This window comes from Gymnodraco acuticeps, unplaced genomic scaffold, assembly GCF_902827175.1.
Source record: "Gymnodraco acuticeps unplaced genomic scaffold, fGymAcu1.1, whole genome shotgun sequence".
Taxonomy (NCBI): Eukaryota; Metazoa; Chordata; class Actinopteri; order Perciformes; family Bathydraconidae; genus Gymnodraco; species Gymnodraco acuticeps.
Genome location: NW_022990985.1, coordinates 271,533 through 283,360, shown reverse-complemented (window position 1 = coordinate 283,360; position 11,828 = coordinate 271,533).

The window sequence follows — 11,828 nt, the reverse complement described above, 5'->3', positions numbered from 1 at the left end:
ACACACACACACACACACACACACACACACACACACACACACACACTAATAACTGTCCAAAAGCCACGCCCTTATTACTGTCTGCTAGCCAGCGCAGCTACAATTAGCATTAGCTGCTTCCTCAATCAGCGTGATGGACCTATAGCCGTTCGCTAACTATTCCTCAATCGAATAAAAGGCTGCACTCCAGCCAGAGGAAGATGGGAAATATAGCTGTCAGAACGTCTCTGCTTTATTATCGGTGTCTTCAACTTCAGCACATTCACCTGTCTGTTAATCTGTCATACAGCCACCTGCTCTGAAACACATCTGTGTCCATCTCACTGCCTTCTGAGTCCACACTTCATCTGTCAGAGTGTCGCTGCCCCTCAAATATAGTGCACCAGTCTGCCTCCATCATAGAGTATTATTCATGGTGAGTCACAAGGAGGTTTTATTATCTAGCAAACCCAATTGTTCTGTATTTCGGTTAGTCTCTGCACGTTTGAGCCTATTTACTTTAAACTGCGATAAAACCTGGGTTTCCTTTTCAAAGAGTCTTTAGATTTACCATCCCAATTATAGAAAGAATGATTAACGTAGCAGACCCTGAAATGTCCCCAGGATTTGTAGGAAATATTTTTGCAAAAACACAGGTCTGTTTCTGTTACAGGAGGAAGGCGATACTCAAGGTGATGTCCATTTTAATGAGTCCTTGGAAAGGTGTAAAGAAAGCTGTGTGGTGTTGAAGGGAAGCAGACACAGGTATAATGTTTATTTTTGTCTCCTATCTTAACTTTACATACTTACTGCAGTTAGAGTTGCCAAAGAAATGTACTTTGCATGACGACAATACATATTCTAAACAGTTCATCTTTGATCATCAACACAAAGAACAATAACATTAATGCTAATGAAACAACAATCCCATTTTAAACTCTAAAAAGGCAGAAATATGGCCTGAAAATCGTCCAATTACACATCTAGAATCCTAGAGTGGTAAATCTTCCTTAAGTGTATACTGCTTAGCGGACCAAGAGACATTATACTGCCATTTCCTTTTGTTTATGGCAATGTTATGTCACTTATAGATTGCATATGATGTATGTCTGCCCACTGTGAAGCAAACCCCAAAGCCTCTATTCGGTGGAGTTATTAATACGGACTAAGTGGGTCACTCTGGAGCTCTCATCCCTCATTTAATCATGCCTGCCGGTGCCCAAACCCCAAAGTAAGCCCCTCACCAGCAGCGCCCTGTCCCATCAGAGGTGTGTGACCACGTCTGAACATGCCATGCTTAAGCTGCAGAAATAAAGTGAGCATAGAACATGCAAAGACGCAAGGCTTTTAATGTCGTGTGTTCACAGCTACAGATATGTCAATCTAAGGCTCCTCCAACAGTAACAACAACAACACAATAAAACAGATAAAATAGTGCAAGTAGAGTCTATATACAAGTCACCGGAATATGATATATTATAGGGCTGCTCAATTAATCATATTTTAATCGCAATTACGATTATGGCTTGCAACGATTACGAAAACAACGTAATCGAAAATAAAACGATTTTTTAAATTATGATTAATTTTTTTAATTGATTTTTCAGTTGAATTCTTAAAGTTCAGGATAATCAACTGTTAAAAACAATGTTCACATTTTGTTCCTCCAATAAATTGATGTTTTCAAAGTAAATGGATAATCGTTTTTAATAATCGTGATATCAATTATTGACCCAAATAATCGAGATTATGATTTTCGCCATAATCGAGCAGCCCTAATGTATTAGATACATAATGTGTAAGTAGCAGACGGATGAATATGTTCTTTCAAGAGTTCAGGAGTTTAACAGTCTGTTGGTTTGGTGAATGCATAAGCTGCAGCAGGAGAGGAAAGCTCCATCCGAGAGCCACTGGTTCTGTTGCTTCTCCTGGCATCATGGCTCGGCTTATTAGCCTGCTAGTTAGACTGGCATTTAGACTGGCATGGCACACTTAGGCCTCAGCCAAAGGGTGTAAAACAGAAACCCAGAAGCCCACGGGAGAAACACAGCAACATGCAGCATCTGCCTCGTCCAATCACGTCAGTCCGGGCTTAATTTCATTCCATCTCGACAGGATTTAATTACATTTTATTAATTTTGGCACAGTGCAACTCCATAGAGCTTGATTCAATCTCTAGCAATGCAATTGAACTAGATGCAATCAGATTCACTTGATTTTCAAGTATAATCTCTTCCTCCGTCAGTATAAATCCGCTCTATCCCAATCTTCCTTTTTCCTGCGATTCAGAATATAACAAGCAAAGCCAACATCTTCCTACAAGAGGACCCCGACTGCTCCGAGGATCTGCGTTTCCTGGTCTGGATACGCTCCCCGAGGGGAACATTAGTCACTTCCATGATAATGATAATAATGGGTAGTTTGAGTGAAAATAGACCCGAGGTTGAAAAAGGGCGTCATGGAGAATGCTGCTGTTTTCTTCTCCATAAATTACAAATAACTCAATCCAAATGTTTTCGCTTTTTTGTCATCTCTCGTCTCAGTACCTGAATTACTTAAAGCCTTTAAAATGTGCCATTAACAGACAATACATCCCCAAATAAGTACGAATATATTTGCAGCAGTTCTGCTAATCCCTGATGCTAATCCTGTTAACTGAGCTGATGCATGTTCAGTGTACACACAAGCTACTCATGAGCAAGGCAGTTCATTTCTGCAGCACGAATGGCGTCTAAACTCTTCGTCCTTTTGTCTACGGGAGGATATTGATCATTGTGCACAAGCATGTAAGAGTAGTCATTATGAGTCTCTTCGTGGTCGTTTTATGTGTCTTTGTGGTCTTTGTGCGTCCCTTAGTAGTCATTGAATTGACTTTCCAACCGGAAATGTGAACAGTCACTTCGAAACAGACGCTGTGGTTGAGCAAGTCAGTACTTCATCTGTGGTTAGGCATAGATGATAAGGTTATTTAACCTCTTCAGCCCTGAGCCCGTTTTTCAGGTTGCAGGCTCGAAAATGCCATGCCCAAAACAAATGACTATAACTTAACTTCTAAAAGGGTTATATGAATTATTTATTTAATCAAAGCAAGGTTACATCTGTGAGTTGGATGTGGAAGTGTCAGAATCAATATAGATGTTTCTGCGTCAGAGTAAATTCAGATGGAACATAGTAAAAAAAGTTAATTCTTACCTCCGCCTAAAACAAACCATTACTTATAGTGAAAACCAACCTTTAGTGATGGGAAGGTAGACTAAAAGCTTTAGGAATCCAAAGTATAACATGTAATAAGTACCCTGTATCAAGATTGAGGCAAAACAAGTTAAATCTGACCTTTTTAGAGAGGTTTGAGCACATTTGGATACCATCAGTGCCATTGGACCTTTTTCAGGTACCATACTGTAAAGATAATGTTATTATCACTACAGGTAAGCGCTTAGATGAATGCTCTGCTCGTGAGGATACGTTTCTTTCTCTAATTCTCAACACCTTTATGGAAATAGCAGAGCTAACTGGAGAGTGAAGCAGCTCCTACTAGTTTCATGATTCTATGGCACGGATAAATAAATACATATTTGAAAGAATGCTAAAATGGGTCACCGAAAATACTTTGGCGGGTGTTTTTAAAGTCTGTGTGTGGGAAACTCAGCCTTTGTAAATAGACTGGAACATCTGCAGGTAGGAGTCGATGATATAGACTCTCAAAATGTATTTTCTGCCATCCCATTCTCTGCTCGCTGCAGCAGCTGCTTGCTTGCTCTCATATATCCAGGTGTTGAGAACATAACAGTGTCTTCCTGTCTTAGATGAAGTATACAAATCCTACCCTGAGGCCTGAACTCCAGCGCTAAAAGGGCACACATGAGAAATCAAAAATCTCGCAGGCAAATAAATAGCATATCCATAACACTGAGATTGCCCTTTGTACAATTCTGAGGCCTGCTGACTCTAGTCCTTCCTTAAATTGATTTCTCATATGCGGCTGCCTCGAGGGGGCGATTCCATTTTCATACACAGCGGCTCTCTATGTGTAGGCTCTCTGTCCTAGTCTATTAATCAAATAACGCACTCAATTCCACCTAGACCGAGACACAGGCCATTTCTTTAGTGAACAGCTTTGCATGTCTTTAATAGGAGTTTATGAGTGGTGCTGCATGCTGCTGTGAATTAGGCGCAGCATTGTTAGAAGATACTCACAAAGCAGATTTTGCTTCCCTTGAAAAGAAAGAAAGATCTTCCCTTATACATATTCACCTGGTGATTACAGTGTGTGTGGTTAAGTGTGTGTGCCCCTGCTCACTCATACATGAACCAGCGGTACACGGTGTAAGCAAACCTCAAATGCAAGCTCAGCCCAAGCTCAGGGAGCAATGAGAGACACTTAAGCACGAGGGCATCAATCTTTTAAACCCTGAGCCACTGACATTTCACCCCCAAGAGATACAGAGAAATACCTTAATTACGCCACTTAACATCACATCGGAGAGTCCTGGGTGAGCCCGAGCAAGCAGATCATTCATGGTACTAAGCGTCAGTAAAAAGACACATAAACCTTTAAGGATAGACGGTGAGCTGGGAGTTCAAAAGCAAATGCTTTCCTTCAGGGTCCAGAGGGGGGGTATCGTGGATCAGAACGCATGCATTGGTGAGAGACAGTAACAACTGCTGGTTCTAGTCCGACACTGATAAAGACTCCTCCATTCTACCCTTGTTATCCACATTATGGCGAGTTCTCTGGATGTTATAATAGATCCATTAACAGTTGGTGGACTTTGCCATGATGAAAAGCACGATATCAATGTAAATGGGTTAGTAGGGGTGATGTAATGCTACTGCAACGTTCAGTAGAAGCAATCCCTTTGTTTAACCTAAGATATATTAACAAACAAGACACTCCTCCTCTTCCTCCTCAGCCTTCCTCTCCACCATAACAGCAGATTCTCGTATTGATTGAAGAGGTAGAAACCAATAAACTGCAGTCATTTTAAAATGTTGTGGAAAATCAAACTGTGCCTCCGAGGCCTTAAGTATCTCACTCCATATGCTAAGAGTCTTTATATTGATGCTGGGAAACAAACGCACATGAAGCCGTTTGGACTCCCAGGACGATGTCGAGGTGGAAACTGGTTTAGTTTAAATGATATGCAACTTTTCCCAGTATGCTTGTCATGTGGGTTATGTGTAGCTAACAGCAGCACCTTAACAATGCACATATTATTCTAAACTTAGGAACATTGTTGAAACCTCCTCCCTAGTTTGACCCACTGTAACACCATGCAGGATGACATACAGTGTTCCAATGACCAGTGGCTTATGGCTTCACTCTTGGCACCACTTTGCAGCACTCTACCCCCCCCCTGCAGGAAGCTAGTGTGACCACTCTGCAAACAATCTCATCCAAAAACGACCCTTTACTCTCGAGACCTTTTGTTTTGCTTTAACAAGTGGAAACATCTCTTCAAAAAGGAAAAATACAATTACGCGTTTGATCGTTTTGATACTTAACAGAAACTAAGAGGCGTGCACTTTGGTAGTGACAGAGGTAGATCACATCGCATTAGAGAAATGGATCAGTGGTAAATATGAAGCTACAGGAGTTGAGGATCTTTGCAGTGCACACAAACTGTGACACGGGAACGCGCCTCAGCAGGTGACAGTTTGGAAACATGCGCGCGCACGCATACACACACACACAAGCCCAAGGCGACTTCATATCGGTGCTTTTTAGCAGCACTCACTCATGTGACATCTGTATGCCAACAGCACACGGGAGCGCGCACAGTGACAATCATCGGTGCGCACATGAACGCCAATTAAGTCACAAATGCAGCTGATATTTCCAAACTTTGCGAGGCGTTTCAGACAGCCTGAACGCATCACAGCCCGGTGTTATCACGCACGGCGGAGGGAGATGTTATCACACAGCAAGACTTGAGAGAGAGAGAGAGAGAGAGAGAGAGAGAGAGAGAGAGAGAGAGAGAGAGAGAGAGAGAGAGAGAGAGAGAGAGAGAGAGAGAGATAGAGAGAGAGAGAGAGAGCTAGAGAGAGAGAGAGAGAGAGAGAGAGAGAGAGAAGGCGGTGGTCCAAACACAGAGGACAGATTCTCCGTGTAAGCAGCCAGTGGAAGTTAGGAGACATGGTCGATGTTTTTGCAATACAAGCAGCACCTTAAAGCCCCACAACGTTAGGAAAAACAAGCCATTAGCAATGATGACATGTTATCCACGCAGCACAGAGATCTCAACTGATCGCCCACCCTAAATAAAGGGACCCCATCATAATCCCCCTTTTCACTAAGAAAGCATTCTGGCCCCTGCAAGACGTGCTTCAACTACAAAATAAGGTCCAGTTAAACAATCCCAGCCCTCTCTCTTTCTCTCTCTCTCTCCCCCCTTTATTTGACCCCCCCCCCCTCTCACAGTGCCTGCTGCAGATCACGATTGCAAATCCACTCAACTTGTGCACAAAGTCACCAAGCTCTCGCGCACCTCCCTTACCTTGGCTGCCGCAGACGAGCACCCCGAGGAGATGGACGAGTTGAAACATCATGGTTTTGGGCTGCAAGAAATCTGCTTTCAGCTGCTGTAAAAAACGACCAGGGCGACACACACTCTCAGCTCCGATCATCCACCGTCTTGGGCTCCGCGTGCGACTGATCTGCCTCTGCTCCTTCCTTCCCTTCCTTCCTATACGCGCGCTCCCGCTCGAAGCTCGTTCACGGCGCCGGTGTTATGCCAAATTACGCACACGGTGAAGCGAAAACTCCCAGACATTTCAATGATTTGTACGGCAAAGTCGCTGCGGTTTGGAAACGATATATTTCCTTTTGGGTTCATCAATGGTGATAAATAATCTGAAACCTATAGTTTATGAACATTAAGAGTCCAGTAGCATTTCCTTGATATGATTGGTCTACATTTGATTAATCTTTCATTATTTCTCAGGGCGAATTCTCTTGTGTTCTTTTCGCTGTGTTTTTGAGCATTTCAGAAAGATTTACTAAACTGTTATTCTAAAATTAGGTTTTGAAATGTGAAAACAATTATGTAACGTCCACTCTGTCAAATAAAGTATACGTGATGATAACACCATGTGATTCAAAGTTTGATTTGAACCTGCCAGGATTTGCCTTCAACGTATCAGCTGGTAAACTTGTTTAATCCTACAGTGTATTGGAACCCTCTGGAGTCTAAGGGTACTTTCTCGATTTGTAGATGTTTCCACCTTTTAAATGTATTTCTTCTAACATGGCACCCCATGTGTTACATATCAAAATGTTCAGGACAATCTCTGGTCTTGCTATAAATGCAAATGACTCACCTTAGAGCACTGTGTGATGAGATACGTAGCTCTAAAGCTTAACATTTGACATCCGATTTTCAGAAAATCTTCAAAACTCTTGTGAAAACACAAATGTACTCATGTCATCCAATTGTTTTGGTGTTTTAGATTTGGTTACCAAAGTCTTAGGATCACAAAAGTAGTGAAATATTTGAATTACACTGTATATAAATGTGTAATTCATGTCTAAAATGAAACAAATTAAATTCGAATTTTGAGTAAAATAGGTGTTTATCACTCTACTTTCACCACAGCATACTTTAGGACTGAATAATGACTTCATATTACATACCAAGGTTCAGTCTCATAAAACATGATCAATTTACTTTTTGAAAACACAAGCTCACAATAAAGTCAGATGGGAGATCTACAGAAGCAAAGTGTGATAGACAAACAGAAAGGAAAACGTTGTTGTTCCACGAGGCAGTTGTAGCCAAAGCAAATGGATTAACCTTCAACCTTCAACTACCTGCTGCCTGACATCCCTGTGACTTCACTGTCGAGTGTTGTAACCAACTAGCTGTGTGGGACATTATCACAACACATATTTAAGTTAATTGACTTGGATTGTAAAGGTCTTTCGCTGTAGCTTTGTCAACATGCTTTGGTGAAGGCCTATTCTTTCAATGTGATGGATTTGAATAGTTGGATATTATTAGACGTCTAAAAGGACAACATAGGTGGTTTGTTTTACTGTAATTGCAATGCTAATACCAATTTAGCATAGTGGTAGCACTAACTGCTAACAAGGTTTTGATATTCAGAGGCTGGTTGTTAGTGCATGCTTGTACATGCTAGTGTGATAAGGCCCAGGGGAAGATGTTATTTAACTTCTAGATCCTTTCATTTTCCACTTACAGTGAAACTCAAAATGTTGTTTGCATACTGAAAGACATCAGCAGGTCAATGCCACTTGGGTTGTGAGCGCACCGAACTCTGTCTGTAGGTGCTTGTATATCCTCCCTGTGTGTGTAATGTGTTTAAACACAACAGAGTGGGGGAAGACATTTCCCTCTGAGGGATTAATAAAATATATCTACTTCTTCTACTTCTTAGAAAGTGAATGGTCACATTAGGTTTGCCTGCAGTGAATGCTGACAGCTATGAGCTAGTTTATAGATTTATGGTGGCATAGACAAATGTCTCCGATATAACCCACAGTCTGGCTGTTCGCTGGTGGGTTATAGCATCATTTTATATCTGTATTGTGCTCTGGTAGGAATTTGCACTCAAACTGTTAATAACAGTCAACTTGTTTTATGTTTTTATTTAACTCTGAAATTCACATACTTAACAATTCAATCCTCGAAGTAATACAAGTCCAAATGTGTTAAAATGTTGTTGTTTTACTATAATAGGATAGTCAATACTTGTGTTGGGGGATTGTGAGCACCTGAGGGAGAGGCTGCACCTGGAGGGAGGGGAGAGGGGGACACACAAACAAACCACGGCACGTAACAAGGTGTCTAACCCTCCGGTGTCACTCGATTGGACTACGCAAATTAGTCATTCGGGACAAAAATGTCCACTGCAAAAGACTGATAAAAACATTATATTAAAATGTTTTTTTTCACCACTTTTTTGGGTTTAATCTTTAAAGCAACTTCAGCCCTAATCAAAAATACTAAATATTGAATCATTCTCAGGATTTTAACCCTTTAAATGCCATTTTGAATACATGAAACCGCTGTTGATTCTCATGATGAAAACAGAGAAAATGAGTTATCTTCCAGGTAATTGATATCTGGGGACTGGCTCTTTTTATCACAGTCTTGGATATGTCAAAGATTAGCAACAAAATTGATTGTTGTGCATTATTAGTTTTTGCACAAAATCAGATTAAGCAAAAACCCACTAACCCACATTAATCATTCGGGACAAAAATGCCCACTTCCAAAAACTGCTCTAAAATGATAACAGATTAATATATTTTTTACTTTTTTGGGGTTAAATCTTTCAATCAACTTCAGTCCTGATAAAAAATACCAAATATTACATTATTTTCAGGATTTTAACTCAGAGTTAATGTAATGCACAATAGATGGATTGCTATACTCAGGATCATGTAGTAACATCACAGTTTGACCTTTAATTACAACACCCGTTCGTATAATGTCCCCACCCCGCAGGTCTGGTCATAATGTAAGCATTTGTGTCACAGATGTCTTGTTTTAATTAAAAATAACCTTCAGTTTTATCGCCTCCAAAGGCCAGCTGTAATGTGTCGGCTCACATTTAATCTTTCGTACAATTTTAGAAGCAGGCAGATTTTTACAACAGAAATGCTTTGATAAGACAAAGACATTCAAATTGAAAGGTTTTATTGTCATATGCACATAAAGTGTAGAAATGGCAATTAAATTCTTCTGACCTGAGCTCCTCTAATAATATATAATAGAATACGAAAATTAGCTTCAATATTTAACAGTTAATAGAGAATTTAGCAGCTAAAGAATCACATTATTCCTGATGAAGGAGACCAACACAGAGCTTGAAGGAGAGGAAACATCCATCAGGTGGACACAGATCTGGTTAAAGGCAACTGTTGGCTTGCTTTTTCCACATCTAAACTTTATAAGGGGACTTGAGTGCCTACGCCTTCGTAGAGCCTGGTGTTAGCTGGAGGCAAAACAAAGGAAAACTGGAGGCAAACACAAATCACCTCGGAGTAGTGGGCTGCATCACATTCCCAAAATGTCATCTTGCTGTGTTGTGGGGAGCGTGAGGAAACTGTTAACTTCTCCTCTCTCTCTTTCTGGGATTTATTTGTTGTAATGGGTTTATAGTAAAGAGTCAGAGGAGAACACTTGTTAGCGGTTGCTCTGTATCATTCTGTTAAGAAGTGACACTGATTAATGCACTTTAAATAACTTGATTTGAGGCTTGCAGCATAACTCTGACCTGGCCTGGAAGGAATGACATCTTAATCGTTGTTTACTCAGACCTCTATCTCCACTCTCACTTTACAAACAAAGCATCTATGCTGGTACACGCCGCTGGCACTGCGGCTAACCCTCCTGACTTCAGCTGTGACTGCTGTCCACTGGCTTTAAGCTTCTGGCATTTGATCCTCCTAACTCTCGCTGTTTGACAAGTCTGCTCGTCTGTTTCCAGAGGCGTCCTCTCTCCTGATGTGCTGCAACAAAACCATGGGCTGCAGGAAACCTGTTACTCAGCTCAAAAAACGGATAACAAAACAACTGTTAGCTGATTATATGAGATGTAGGTTATTCAGGTTGTGTTAAAGTGGAATCGTAGTCAGTCCCAAGCTATATCATGTTAAAATATGCCATCAAAATACAGATTTTAACCCAAGAAGAAACAATTAAACAAGCTTTAAAAGATTGCCAATCCACAAGATAGAGGATATGTGCAACAGAAAGGAAATTACACTTGCTTCGATGTATCAGAGAAGACTGATTCCATGTCAAATATTTCATCAACCCAACCAGGGCCGGCCCTGACCAATTTGCTGCCCTCGGCAAGATTTTAGCTGGTGCTGGTGACTCGCGCATGCATGCACGGTTGTGGCATGACCACCAAAACAGAAAGATATGGACACAAGATGTGTGCAAATGTATTTAGTATCCTATCCATGTGAACATGATTGTGTGCATTAACATGTGCAGCAACATTAAGAGATCTATGGATACGTCTCTCAACACCCATTTGAACTGGAAGCAGATTTTCTTTTTATTTATGGATATTTCACAAATCACTCTCCTTTCAAACTGTATTCTTGTTTATTAATAACAATTTTTTTTACTGTCATATAGTATTTTATACTATATGAGAATAGATGAAAATCTATTCTCTTATTTTTTTATAACTATAATGATCATAATACAAAATTAAAATCTAAAACCATTATTTCAAAAAAAGAACTATTTCACACAAAACTCTGGTTTTTACTGGGGCTGGGGCGGTTCAACTTGATTTTGGGGGGGGTGCGCCATAGTATATGGACGCTGTACGCAATATAGGCGTAGTTCTGTTAGTATAAGATAATAAGATGTACTTTGTTGATCCAAAATTGGGAAATTGTGTTGTTATGAAATACAAATAAAAAATAAAAAATGTATTTCAATTTTTTTTTCCGGCGCCCCCCCCCCTGATTGATGCGCCCTTAGCATTCGCCTATACTGCCTATGCCAAGGGCCGGCCCTGAACTCAACACAAATAATTCGGCGCTCCCAACAGAAGGCACATTTGGGTTTTGTGAGGGAAGTGATTATCACCTCACATGGGGTCAAAATAAGAGATTGCATCCCCGGCTGGAAAAAAAGGAAGTGACAAAACACTGATTTACACAGCCAAGAATACAGAGAATGAATCTGAATATTGAAATGGTCGGGAGTATCATGTCGTGTTAATATGTATGCAGGAAACTGGTGGACTTAAGACATTGATATCTTAGGTTTCTTCATGTTTTGGTTTGCTGGATCACCTTCGATCCTTTGGGGGTTATTCTGGGTGTCATGACAGAACAACAGCTCATTTCTCGGCCT